At 30.5% G+C, this 14,721-nt stretch overlaps 1 protein-coding gene across 1 annotated transcript in view; it reads right to left on the bottom strand.

Moving 5' to 3' along the window:
- The window catches only part of LOC122504763 (diacylglycerol lipase-beta-like), a 97,441-nt gene that overhangs the window by 61,807 nt on the left and 20,913 nt on the right, over nt 1-14,721 (bottom strand). The window lies entirely within an intron of this gene.

Consider the following 14,721-nt stretch of genomic DNA (forward strand, 5'->3'; position numbering starts at 1 on the left):
GAAGTTCTTTTTATTAAAGACGACTTTAAATGTTATGAGTTTTTTCATTGGGCAATTCTTTTTTCTAATTTCTGATGCTATTGCTCTTATTTATTAAATTCTGTTATAGAAATAAAAGTGGAATTGTTTATAATAATAATAAATTACTTTTCTCTTCAGCATAGTAATAAAAATTGTTGAAACATTACTATTTAAACAGTACAAGACACTAGAACAAGGTGGACACTTCTCTTTATCAATTTACTTGATACCAAATCATCAAAAGAATAAAACAGTGCCTGAGATCCTGTCAGTCATTAGATGACAATGTTACGACACATTCCCTATTATCTATTGAACCAAATTATTATAAATACAAATTGTATCAAATCCATTATTATACTCTATCAAAGTAAGCAACATTCCAGATTTCATCCAGAATTGCTTGTTACAAAGTTAAGAATTCCTTACAATTAAGTAATTAATCATCTGCACATTATAACTGGTAATAATTATAACTGGTAATTATATAATTTTTTTTAGTATATTAATTACAACGGACCATCAATTTTCAGAAGACTGTGAGACAAGATGAACACTTCTCTTCACAAAGCTACTTGGTACCAAATCATCAAAAGGATAAAACTGTGCCCAAGATTCAGTTAGTAATTAGAAGACATTGGGACAAGACGGTCACTGTTGTTGATCAAACCAAATCATCAAAATGATGAAGCTGAGAATAAGATCCTATCAATCTTCAGCAGACAAAGTGACAAGACATCCACTCTTATCTATTCAACTAAATCATTATAAATACAAATTGTATCAAATCCATTATTCTACTTTATCATAGTAAGCAAAAGTCTAGATTTCCTCCGGAATCGCTTGTTACAAAATTGGGTATACTACTAACCTTACAATTAAGTAATTAGAATTAGAATCATTAGCATATTATTAATTGATAATCACGTAACTGTTTACAAATCATCAAAAAGATAAAACTGTGCCTAGGATTATGTTAGTCTTTAGATGGAAATGTTACAAGACATTCATTCTTATCTATTGAACTAAATCATTTTAAATATTGTATCAAATCTATTATTCTACTTTTCTCTATCATAGTAAGCAAGATTGCATATTTCTCCCGAAATTACTTGGTACAAAATTGGGTACACTATCATCTTTACGATTAAGTAATTACAATTAGAATCATCAGCACATTATTAATTGATACCAAACGAGGTAGGATTTAAAGGTGTATTTACTCCATTACTCTCCAATAATTTTTCCAATATAAAACATTAATTTTACCATAAAAAAATAAATCATTCCATTTTCTACCTCAGGAAAATCTCATTTTCAAATTCGCCACGCATGAGTGAACAATAAACTACAAAAAATTACATATCCACAATAAAAAGAAAAAAAAATATTCCAAGGGTCAGAGGGGTGTCATCGTGCGCATATGGAGCGCAACAATGCGTTCCGCAATAATACAGAATAAAACATGTACGATCAAACCACAAACCGATATTGAAATGGAATCACGCCTTCATCTGATCAAAGTACATTTTCTCCATTCGGTTTCATTCTCCACACGCCTTATAGTCTACGTGATTTGCCGCCGAGTAGCCATCACATATTTACTAAACTCGAAACCGACATTCATATACACACGTCATGTATATGCGACTATAGGGCATGGCATTAATATACTGAAATCAGAATGATGTAAACTTTAACTTTCTCCTCTAACCTTATATTATCTTCTTTAATATTAATTTATCTCACATCTCATCAATTACAATCATATTTTGAAAAAAAAATTTGACATTTTGATTATTGTGGAATATTGTTTTATTGAACATTAAATGGTGAACAGCAATTGTTTCAGATTTCAATATTGGGTCTAGCAGGATTAAAATGTTAGATTATGTTATTTAGATTTGTAGGTTTCCGGAAAGGTTTAAAAATTGTTTTAGTAGAAGCAAATTTTTGAAAAATTGGTAAAAAAGTTTTTTTTTGTATGGGGAGAAGAAACTCTGTCGATCAGAATATATGAGCTAAATAATAATTTATTTTTTCAATCAACTGTAATGATTTTCATGCTTGACTATTGGATGCAACTTGATGCAAAATTGATATCTACTATAAAGCCGGGACTTTTGAGAAATTGATGTGCATAGCAGTGCATATAATCGTCTCCCAGGGTTGTTCTTTCTGAACTATCTTCCTGTATTTCCCACACTCGTCCTCGAGCACGTATATAGAGATTGGTTTCAAGTCCTTATTCTCATCGAACTGAACCCTCCTCCTGCTCTCATGCATTCGACTCGCTCAATGCTTCTGCACATTGCCAGTAGTTCGATTCGAATTTTTTTTTTTCATATTTTCAGTGCCACGTCCAAGAATGCGAATTACCGCGAAATATTTCTCGCTCAATTTTTGCCTGTTCTTCGTACATCATTGTATGGATTTAATATTTAACATTTTGACAAATGTTCACAAAAAAAATTCCGGTTTAGAAAATGCAAGCAAAATGTAAAAAACTTTTGCTAAATTTTATCTTAAAGACGATTGTTCCAAATAGAAATGTCTTTTAGGGATTCACCTCTCAAGGTAAACCGAGAGGTATAAAGATTCCATCATATAAACTAAAAATTCATTAAAAGTATTTTCGTACACTATGATCTTGAAAATAGATTACAAATGTTACTGTATTGGAAATTTAAAAAGAGCAAGGGAAATGAAAGGGGGGAGTACAGAAGAAAATAAATTGAGCAAATTGAAGAGGGCTTTTTTCGATAAAGAGACTGGGACACAAATCGCTCTAAGTAAAGTCTATTTCTAAGGTTCGAATTAACCTTGGATATGGCATGTCATTATGTTCCTTTCTGCAGCATCGAATACCTACGCGTGCACCTTGCGTGCTCTGAGTCATTTCTTTGAAACTTTTTCCTCTTCCCTTCACTTCCTTTTTCAAATTATCCACACTATTATTATCAAAACTAGAAATTGTTACTAAATTTTTAAATTAAATTCATCATTAATTTAGTAAATAATCTACCTTATTAAATAAATTCTATAATTTTTTCAATATTATATCCTAACCCCTCAAAAATCACAAATCGTCACACGTATCATTAAATCGCGTCTCCCCAATGTCACAGCATCCCTATTTTCTCTCCCTTTTATTCTACGGTGAATATTTTTGTGTTTTGTAGTCAATTGAGTCAAGCAAGTTATATACCGAGTTCTACTTATTTTGAAGTATATAAAAAAGGGTTCTGCTTGTAAGGAAGGGGGAATTCTTTTTTTAAGAAGGAAAATGCTTCTTCTGGGACATATAAAAATTGAATCTTTTGTTTGTTCAAGAATAAAAATAAAAAAATAAAGAAGTAAATTCTGTATAAAATATTGTCTATGTTCGGAATTGTGGAAGAGAATTCTAGATGTATACACATAAGTGTTTGGATATGCATTTACTTGCGGTAGCGAGCTCAGCGGTCGTAGCAAATCTTCGTTCAATTTACGATGTTACAGATGAAGATCTTATTATTATACGTTGTGTGATGCACAGTCAAGTACGAGTTGCACCTGACCACTGACAATCCACTACTCTTTACCAATTGATCGATTATTTTCTATTAGCAACGCGTGAGAATAGAAGTACGCGAAATATTTCTACATGCGCAATTGTATTTTATTTCTTTTTCTTCGAATTGAAATATAGTTTGATGTTCTTATACGTTCGCCGCTTCTTTCTACCAATCCAAGATATTAACATATCAACAAAAACTATTGATGCAAAATCCAAAGTATGCGAAAAGTATTTCTTATTTCAGAGACACAGATTAAATCATTAGAATCATCTGCATATTATTGATTGATAATCATGTAATTATTTTAAGCAGATTAATTACAACAGTCCATCATTCTTCAGAAGATAGTGGAACAAGGTGGATAGTTCTCTTCATCAAGCTACTTGATACCAAATCATCAAAAAGATTAAAGCTGTGCCTTAAATCCTGTTAGTCTTTAGAAGACATTGGGACGAGAAGGTCGCACTCTTATCTATTGAACCAAATCATTATAAATACAAAATTATATTAAATCCATTATTCTACTCTTCTCTATATTATAGATATTATCGAAAATTAGGACAGATAATTATTCTGACATTTAATTAATTACAATGGGTAACATCATCATTCTACTATCATATCTAAAATAGAATTTCTTCGCTTATATTTAGATAATACATCTATTATGGAAAATTGTAGCTTTAGTGTTTGATGATAAAAAATTCTCCATTTGAAATTAAAATTAACACCCTGAGAAATTATTTTGTTTCATAAAATACAAATGCCCAACCTCTTATGAAAGTTCATAAAAAACTTTTGTATTTCCCTTAAGAGAATTTCATATATGAGTGCGTGATATGTCAGTTTCCATAAGCACTTTGCAGGTAGATAATATTTCCTTATCGAGATGAAACGTCATTTATGTTAAGATGTACATACGTTATATTCACATTCAATGTGAAGAATGTGAATGGCCAAACGATAAAGAAGCAGAAAACTTTGTTGGTACAAATTATATACTTATCAACCTTGAAACTTTTTACTTTATCAAACCACAACCTTTTGAAGCGTTTCTTTCAAAATCTCCATCTTTTATGAAAAGTTAATAAACGTACCTAACAATATTATTACAAATATTATTTAGTCTTACGTACCAAATTTTTTTCTGCATTTAAAAATTGGTACAGACATTATTTTCAATTATTTTAAGGTAATATATCTAATGTTAACATAGAGATTTTAAGATTTCTAAGATTACTATTATTAAGATAACTATTGTTAAGATAAATATTATTATGATAAATATTGTTATCGAATTGGAGAAGATTAGTAATGTAGGTTAGTAATTTTAAAAATTAGTATTGTTTAGAAATATTAAGATAAATATTTTCACGTTAAATATTGTCAAGAAAAGTATATCGTTAGAAGAAGTATAGTTAAGATAAATGTAAAGTTAAAAATTTCTAAAGTAGATTCAATTAAGATAAACATTTCCAAGGCACAGTGATTGAATAATTTTGATTCTATAATACAATAATAAAGATATGTAGAAGATTAAAGTTGTGCACAAATTGGTCGTTGCTTGTCAACTTTGGAGGCGTTACATCCTGATGGAAGTACCAGTTATAATTACTTCTAAAGTACCTAAGTACGAGGGAAAGTGCACAACTCGGTATTTGCAATATGTATGAACCTTCTCAAGTCTTCAGTTTGTGTCGTGTGCCACGTGGATCTCCTTTATATTAAGAAACCACCTGTAGTATATATGAGAAACATTCCTACTGAAACTCCTTTGGCATTTTCATCTCAAAATTTATATTTTACATTACACTGAATTATTAACGCAACGAATGTTTATCATACTGAGAAGTAGAAATTTTTTTCCACATAATTGACATCAATCTGGTGTAAAAATTTCGATGTTTGTTTTTGTTTTAAAAAATTAATAATAATTAACCATAGTTCAGAAATTAGCCAAGAGAATATAGCATCAGTGTTTTTGTAATACAAAATATTACGTCGTCTAAATTTTCAATATGATTTAATTCCCTATATGAATATTATCATCATGAATATTTCAACACAGGAAAAATGTGTTGAAAAAAAAAGTTTACAAAAGTTAGAAAAAAGAAATTAGAATAAAGATGTTTAAAGCATAAAATTTCATCAGTTCTGAGAAATACGTGCCTTGAAAATCAGCACACCATCTCCGCATATCGTTGAAAATCTTTTAAAGCAATGTGGATATAATAGTGTTTGCAATCTCGTGCCGCAGGGAGTCTCATTGAGCAGGTAAGCACGCGTTTATGATGATGATAATGCGCGATGACGAGAATGATCGGATAATAAAGTCGATCTAAACGATATAGAATAATTTACTACCGTTGAATATTATATATATGGTAGCGTCGACTAACAAGCTCAAGTCTTGATAAGAACTTTTAAACTTATTTATTTTTATCTTCATCACGCGCACCTCCCTTTGTCTAAAGAAACAAAAGAGATCAATGAATATCTCTACTTTCTTTGTTATAGTTTCACTTTTTTGTTATTTGCGCAATATTAATTGATGTAACATGCGGAATCATTTAAATAAACAAACATAGAAATTACTGAAGAAAGAAAAAAAGTTTACAAAATAAAATATGCAACAACTATTTGATGAACAAAAAAAAATTGTTTTGACTGAATGATGATTGCCATTATCTTTGACAGATCAGATTAAAATTTTTGATTTCAAATAAAGGAACCATTAATTATTCTTAAGAATATTCTTCGGACTGGCGGTCTTCTCTATTGTGATTGGTTTACAAATCTCGAACACGTTTTCGGATCTGTCAAAGACGTCTATAATTTTAATGAAGTAACAAAAAGCAATGATGATAGACGAAAATATATCTTTATAGGCTGAATCAATATTTCACGATCGTAGTGTGCTGTAAAATTTTGCCTGTTTCTATCAGAAGACTTTGGTTCTTCTTCAAATGTAGCCAAATTGAACGAAATGATCAAAAATTAAAAATGCGTATCAAAGACATTTTCCTCTAAGCTATAGTAGTATTTTAAATTTAGTCCTAAAGTAGAATTCATAAACAAGGTGAACAATTATATTCATCATGCTACTTGATAACAAATCATCAAAAGGATAAAACTATGTCTAAGAAACTTTTAGCCTTTAGAAGACATTGGGATAGGTCGGTCACTCTTATCTCTTCAACCAAATCATTATAAATAAAAAATTGTATCAAATCCATTATTCTACTCTTCTCTGTCATAGTAAGCAAGATTAAATACTTTCTCTGGGATAGCTAATTTCAAAATTTAGGTATACTTATTTTCCTACAATTAAGTAATTACAATTAGAATCATCAGCAAATTATCAATTGATAATTAAGTAATTGTCATTAATCTATTAATTACAACAGCAGAGTCAGTCTTCATTCCCATATTAATAGTAGATGTTGGAAATACGAAAGCTTCCAATTAAGCTTTAGAAGACGTTGGAACAATGTGGACACTTCTTTTTATCAAACTACTTGATACCAAATCACCAAAAGACAAAACTGTGCCTAAGATCTTGTCAGTTTAGAAGACAATCTGAGAAGACATTCGCTCTTATCTATTGAACCAAATCTTTATAAATACAAATTGTATCACATCCATTATTCTACTCTTCCCTATCATAGTAATCAAGATTGAATATTTCTTCCGGAATTGCTTTCTACAAAATTAATTATACTATTAACCTTTCAATTAAGTAATTTGAATTAGAATCATCAGCATATTATTAATTAATAATCACGTAATTATTTTTATCATATTAATTACAACAGTCCATTGATTATCAGAAGATAAAAACTGTTCTTAGGATTCAGTCAATCATTAGAATACATTAGGAAAAGACGGTCGCTGCTCTTGATTGAACCAAATCATCAAAAGAATTAAACTGTGCCTAAGATTCTGTCAGTCTTTACAAGACAATGTGACAAGACATTTGCTCTTATATATTGAACCAAATCATTGTAAATTCAAATTGTATTAAATCCATTATTCTACTCAATTATTAGAATTAAAGTCATCAGCACATTAATATTGATAATCACGTAAGTATTTTTATTAATTACAACAGTATATTAATCTTTAGAAGACAGTGGAACAAGGTGGACACTTCTCTTCATCCAAATACTTGATAGAACCAAATCATCAAAAAGATAAAACTGTCCCAAGATCTTGTCAGTCTTTAGAAGGTAATGTGACAAGACATTCCTTCTTATTTATTGAACCAAATCATTATAAATAGAAATTGAATTAAATCCTTTATTCTACTCTTTCTTGTCATATAGATTTTGTCGAAAATTGGGACAGATAATTAGTCTGACATTTAATTAATTAATTTGAGTATAACATCAGCATTCTACTATCGTTTCTGAAATTGTAATTATAATTAACATATCAATCACAACAGTTGGAGTAATCAAACCAAATTATAGTCTATATTATGTAGAATTTAAAGGTGTATTTAAGCCATTATTCTACTTTAATTCTTTAAAAGAATCCTTCTCCTTCTAAAAAATCTTGTGTTTCTACAAAAATTATTAATACACACTAACAAGATAATTGTGAGATAAAAATCCGTACATATTACAATTTTTTTTTCGTTTGCCTTAGACGGAATAAATTTTTCAACTCCACGCCTCTTTTTTTCAACTTATATAGACCATCTCTCAAAGGAGGAAGGCGACAATTAGGGGCAACTGCACCTCTACCTGTCCATTTATGCACCGATCTTCAAAGAACAGGAAGACTAATGCCATTGGCAAGTAAAAAAACGAGGAGCGCAATTGTTTCACATGCGTGTGACAGAATGAGAGTGAGGAAGAAAGGTGGCAGTGACTGCTTCTGAAACAAGTCGTTGCATATATGTATATGTATATACCATTAATACTCTGTGCGCTCATATATTCTTACTTTGTACACGTATACAAATACAAATATATGTATATATATAAACATAAAAAAAAGAGAACAATACAAAAAGATCTCTCACACAATGTTCAAACGGTACATACATATTATAGGTATTATGCATAGAGTGCGCGCATGAAGATCTTTGTGTATGTGAAAGAAAAGTACATAATATTACAATGTACATTGTTTCAGGAAGACGATTTCCAAACGAGTTGCATGTGGGCAGCGCCCTCTCTTGGTTTATGAAGCGAGACAAACGTGTTAAAACAGTTAGGTTTGTCTATGAATCTAATTCTTTTGCTGGAAACAAAAATTCTTTTCACATTGACGTCAAATTGTGGAAATAATTTTTGTTCTCTTAGCTACTGATTCTAAAAAAAACTATTCAGGTGAATTTCGAAGCTAGAAACGATTAATATTAAAATATCTTCCTCTACTTTTTCATGGTTTTAAATAATTTTTCTTTTTGAACAATGCGAAAAAATTCAATTAACAAAAAAAGAACTGCGTGTAATTCCTATATATATATATATACAATTTCTTCTTGACGCTATTCTAAACTAACGGGTACCGGAGAGAATTTAAAGAGGTAATTCGAATACTCGGACTGCGTCACTCGAAGATGTTTACTCGCGTGCGCAACCTTTCAGGGGGTCAAACCAATCTAGCTCGACCTCGCATTTCCTTCCTCTCGTTTTTTCCCATTACTGTATACTTGTGAATGCCTCCTCTACTCTATCTCAAGAAAGAAGAGGATCAAGGAGGGTTGAAGAGGGAAATTAAAGGATGGCTCCTCTTTAAGAAAATAAAAAAAAAAGTCATTTACTAGAAACAAATCATATTGTCATTTTCGTTAGTACCGCATTAATGAAAATACAATTAAGTAACAGTCACTGTAGTGACTGTTAATTGTATTTTCATGCCTTAATTGCAATAATTTGAATTTTGACGGATAAATATAAAAAATTCTTCTTTAGACCGGAAGGATATCTTTGGGAAGTTACAACTACTACTACGTCTACCTCTTCGTATGGTAGTATCGTAGATTGACCGTGACATAGAACTTCGTGCAAGGATAGGAAGGCACGGTCGCTTCCCTTTTGAGATGAGGGGGCAGAAGGCGCGGCTTTCTGTCAGCTAGGATTAAAGACAGTTTAAAGGCCAAAGTGTTGCTTCCTACAACAAAGCAGAACAGGTGAGAAAGAGAGTAAGCAAATTACTGGCGTGTTAGAAACTACATTGAAGTACAACTCGAACAAAAGTAATTTCACATTAACAGGAAATTTTCTCTTCTTGAACTCTTTCACCTTCTCTCTATTTCTTTGCTCCCTTTTTTACATCTCTATAAAACTAAATCAGTGAAAATTGAATTGCCGATTGAAATTATTTTTGTCCCTTTGTTTTAATTTACATGCTAATGAAAAATTCCTTTTAGATTGAAGCAGCATTATTGTTTAAAACTAAATTCAATTTCTTTTGAAATGATACACAAATGTTGAACAAGGTGGACATACTTCTTTACATCCAAATGCTTGATAACAAATCATTAGAAGAAGAAAACTGTGCCTAAAATCCTGTCAGTCTTCAGAAGATAATGTAAGAAGACATTCACTCTTATCTATTGAACCAATAAATCATCATAGATATAAATTGTATCAAAATCCATTATTCTACTCTTCTCTGTCATAGTAAGCAAGATTTAATACTTTCTCTGGAATTGTTAATTTCAAAATTTGGGTTTACTTATATTCTTACAATTAAGGAATTACAATTAAAATCATCAGCATATTAATAATTGATAATGACGTAATTATTTTTATTAATTACAACAGTACATAAATCTTCTGAAGACTGAACAAGGTGGACACTTCACTTCATTCAGATACTTGATAACAAATCATCAAAAGGATAAAACTGTGTCTAAGAAACTGTTAGTCTTTAGAAGTCATTGGGACAAGACGGTCACTCTTATCTCTTCAACCAAATCATTATAAATAAAAAATTGTATCAAATCCATTATTCTACTCTTCCCTATCATAGTTAATAAGGCAGACACTTTGTTTCATCCAAACACTTGATACCAAATCATCAAAAAGGATAAAACTGTGTCTAAGATCCTGGTTAGTCTTTAGAATAAGACATTGGGACAAGATGATCACTCTTATCGAATTGAACCAAATCATTATAAATACAAAATTGTATCAAATCCATTATTCTACTCTACTCTATTATATTTAACAAGATTTTAGATTTTCTCCGGAATTGCTTGTTATAAAACTAGGTATACCATTAACTGTACAATTAAGTAATTAGTATTAGAACCTTTCGCATGTTATTAATTGATAATCTTGTAATTATTTTTAGGATATTAATTACAAAAGTCAATCAATCGCCAGAAGACGGCGGAACAAGGTGGATAACTTTTCATCCTAATACTTGATACCAAATCATCTAATAGAATAAAACTGTGCATATAAGATCCTGTCAGTCTTTAGAAGAAAATTTAGCAAGACATTTGCACTTATCTATTGAACCAAATCAGTATAAATACAAATTGTATCAAATTTATTATTCTACTCTTCTCTATCATAGTAAGCAAGATTAAATACTTCCTCTGGAATTGCTTTGTTACAAAATTTGGCTATAGTTATATTCTTACAATTAAGTAAATACAATTAGAATCATCAGCATATTATTAATTGATAATCACATAATTTTTATTATTAATTACAACAGTTCGTCTATCTTCAGAAGACAGTGGAACAAGATGGACACTTCTCTTTATCAAGCTACTTGATACCAAATCATCAAAAGGATAAAACTGTATCCAAGGTTCAGTCAGTCATTAGAGGACATTGGGACAAGACAGTCGCTGTTCTTGATTGAACCAAATCATCAAAAGGATTAAACTTTGCCTAAGATCCTATCAGTCTTTAGAAGATAATATGACAAGGCATTTGCTTTTATCTATTGAACCAAATCATTATAAATACAAATTGTATCAAATCCATTATTCTCTTTTGGGCTTCAACCCGAAAGAATTTTTTACTACTAAAAATTGTCCAAATCGATAATTTTCAACTCTACTCTATTTAATGAATAACTTTCTGAGACCAGGGCCCCCGCTAGACTATTATAAATCTCTGTGGTCTTAATTCAAAAAACTTTTTTTTTCCCCGATTAGTCTTCTTTTTTTAAAATTTTCAAACCTCAGGACCACATGAGGGTATAACCACAAAGCTAAAATATATGATATGTGCCACTACTGTGTATCCCCCTTTTACGAGCAGGTAATTCGTGGGCGCAACTGTATTAAATCCCGGCGCCTTTTGTATAGTCCGCGATGATGGTGACAGTGGTTGGCGCGCGGTAAATGTGAAGTAGTCAGAGAAAAAAAAGGAAAGAAGGGAGTAAAGAGTTGCGGTATATAGTCCTTTCGGTATCGTCTCACGCAGGTATCACCCACGTTCTCTCTTTCTAAAGTATAAATATATATATATATATATAAAAGACGACTATTTCCTAGTGTGCTACCAAAGAATGAATGTACGGGACCAAAGACCAAACCAATGAACGCACCTTACCAAGCTCAGTGATTACGAGCTGATTGGGCCGCGCAAGATGAGACGGCGGCGTCCTTCTGTCGACCGCAGCTCGTGACGAACGAGCTGTGCCGTAAGGCCCCCGTTGACTGCAACTGAATAAAAATCCGATGTATATATGTGTGTTGGCAGACCAAGTTTTATAAGAAAAGAAAGAGAGAGAGAGAGGAAAGGAGAAAAGAAGACAGGAAGTTGATTCCCTCTCTTTCTCTTTTCTTTCAGAAGAGGGGAAAAGGGTGGTAGTTGCGGTGCGGATGACTGAAAAGGTTGTCGGGGGTGGAGGCCCCCGTAATTTCATATCACTGTGTGTACCCCCCGCGCGCACTATGATGTGCGGCGCAGAGTGGCGCAGGACAGGCGCCACGCCCACCTGTGTCTGTCTCCTCTGTGTATGACCCTCTCTACTTTTCTCTGGCGCCCTCACGTCCGCGTCGTCCTCGTCGTCGGTCCTCCTGTCGACCTCGCATCTCTCTGTGTATAGGAGAGAGTGTCCTCTCTCTCTCTCTTTTTCACTCTCTGTGTGTGTATATATAGACACTATAAAATCGTCAGGCGTGGCATCGGGGGGCCGGCCACAGTCTCCTCTCTTTGCTTTTACAAAAAGCAAGACACCTACAAGTTTTCCGGGAATTTCTTTTTTCCTTCATTTTTCTTTATACACACTGTGCTTATGAACTGATAATGCCTTTAGTGTTGACACGTGTCCATTTGTACAGGGAGGATTTGAAAAATTTTTTATTGGGAATGGACGAAGTTTTTTTTTTAGTTTGGTGTTGAAGGGAATGTAATTATCCCGCTTTCCTTGGATTGAGAAAAGTATATCTCCTCTTTCGAAGACTACTGTCTACGAAAGGGGGGAAACTTTACTCAAGTATAGCTTGCAAGATTATAGGAAAATTACTGCAAGCTTACATTTACTGTTATCCATTGAAGATTGAACAAAATCATTATAAATAAAAAAAATTGTATTAAATCCATTATTCTACTTATCTCTATCATATTAAGCTTACAATTTCCATTTATTTTTGGAAAAAAATTCCAAAATTGCGAAATAAGCTATTTTTTTGTCAAATTTCAAAGACAAAAAACTGCATGAAGACCACGCTTAATTTCAAAATAATGTATTAATGAATTCTTCGTCTATACTGATACAGAATAAGAAAAAAATAATTTGGAGTTTCAGAAATGCCCACAATTTTCATCTTTTTCTAAAAAACTGTCAAAATAACTATACTGATGAATATTAGGCTATTTTTGACAAAATTCAAAGACAAAAAACTGCACGAAGACCACGCTAACAGGGTTGCCATAGGTGAGGGAAGTCAGGCAAAAATCAGGGAAATTAGAATTGGTCAGGAAAAAGTCAGGGATTTTCATTAAAAGTACTGGAAAAAATTTAATTTTTAGAATTGATAAGAAAATTCTGAATTTTAGTCTTTTTTGTTTGCCTCAAACTTATGAAATTGTCAAGAATTCTAATACAAAACCTTAAATTTTTTCTATTTCTGACAATAATTTATTTTTCAATAACTTAATTCTTCAAGAACTATCATAAAATTATTACTTAGAAATTATTTCAATTATTTTTAATATCTACTATTTTAAAAACATTTTCCAAAAGAATTCAATTATTTAAACAAAATTTTAATAAAAATTTCACAGGAATTCAATTGCTTATCAATTTTTTTTTATAAATTTCTTCGAACCAATTGAATTATTTTCAATTTTTTAATCAAATTTCTCGAAATAATTCAAATATATTCACATTTTTACAGGAATTCAATAATTTAAAAAAAAAATTTAATGAAATTCTTCGTCAGATTTCAATTATTTTCAATTTTTTAATGACATTTCTCGATGGAATTTAATTTTTTTTTTTTTTTGAAAAAGTTTTAAAAAATTCTGAGAAATTTAATTATTATTTGAAAAAAAAATTTGAATAACATTCTTCACAAGAAATCAATTATTTTCATAAATAATAATTCACAGGAATTGAATTCTTTAAAAAATTTTTTAATAAAATTCGTTGCAAGAATTCAATTATATTTTCATAAATAACAAACGCTTATGGCATAATTTCAATTATTTTTTTTAGAATTTTAAATAAAATGATAGAAAATTGCATTTATTCTTAAATTTCTTTTTTTAAATTCGCCCAAAGAATTGAATTATTTTTTAAATTATGTGATAAAATTCTTCATAAAAATTCAATTTTAAGAAATATTTAATTATTTAATGTGGTTTTTACAATAAAATAAACTTAAAGAATTAATAATTTCGGTAGCATTAATATTACTAAACATATTAATAATTTAAAATAAGAGCAATAATCAGTTATAAAAAGTGGAATAATTTTAAAAATAAATTTTAAAATTATTCTTGTCGTAAAATTAATATTGAAAATATATATTGAGGGACGTTAAATAATATTATATGATCTTAATAGTTATAAAATTATAATTTTAATAATAATAATAGATTCACTGAAAAAAAATTATTTCATTTAATTAACTAATTAATTGACTGTTATCAATTAATATTTACTTGAATCAAATAAATTTGTTTTTCACTGTAGTAATTATTGTTAT

This window comes from Leptopilina heterotoma, unplaced genomic scaffold (genome assembly GCF_015476425.1).
Source record: "Leptopilina heterotoma isolate Lh14 unplaced genomic scaffold, ASM1547642v1 Lhet_314, whole genome shotgun sequence".
Lineage (NCBI taxonomy): Eukaryota > Metazoa > Arthropoda > Insecta > Hymenoptera > Figitidae > Leptopilina > Leptopilina heterotoma.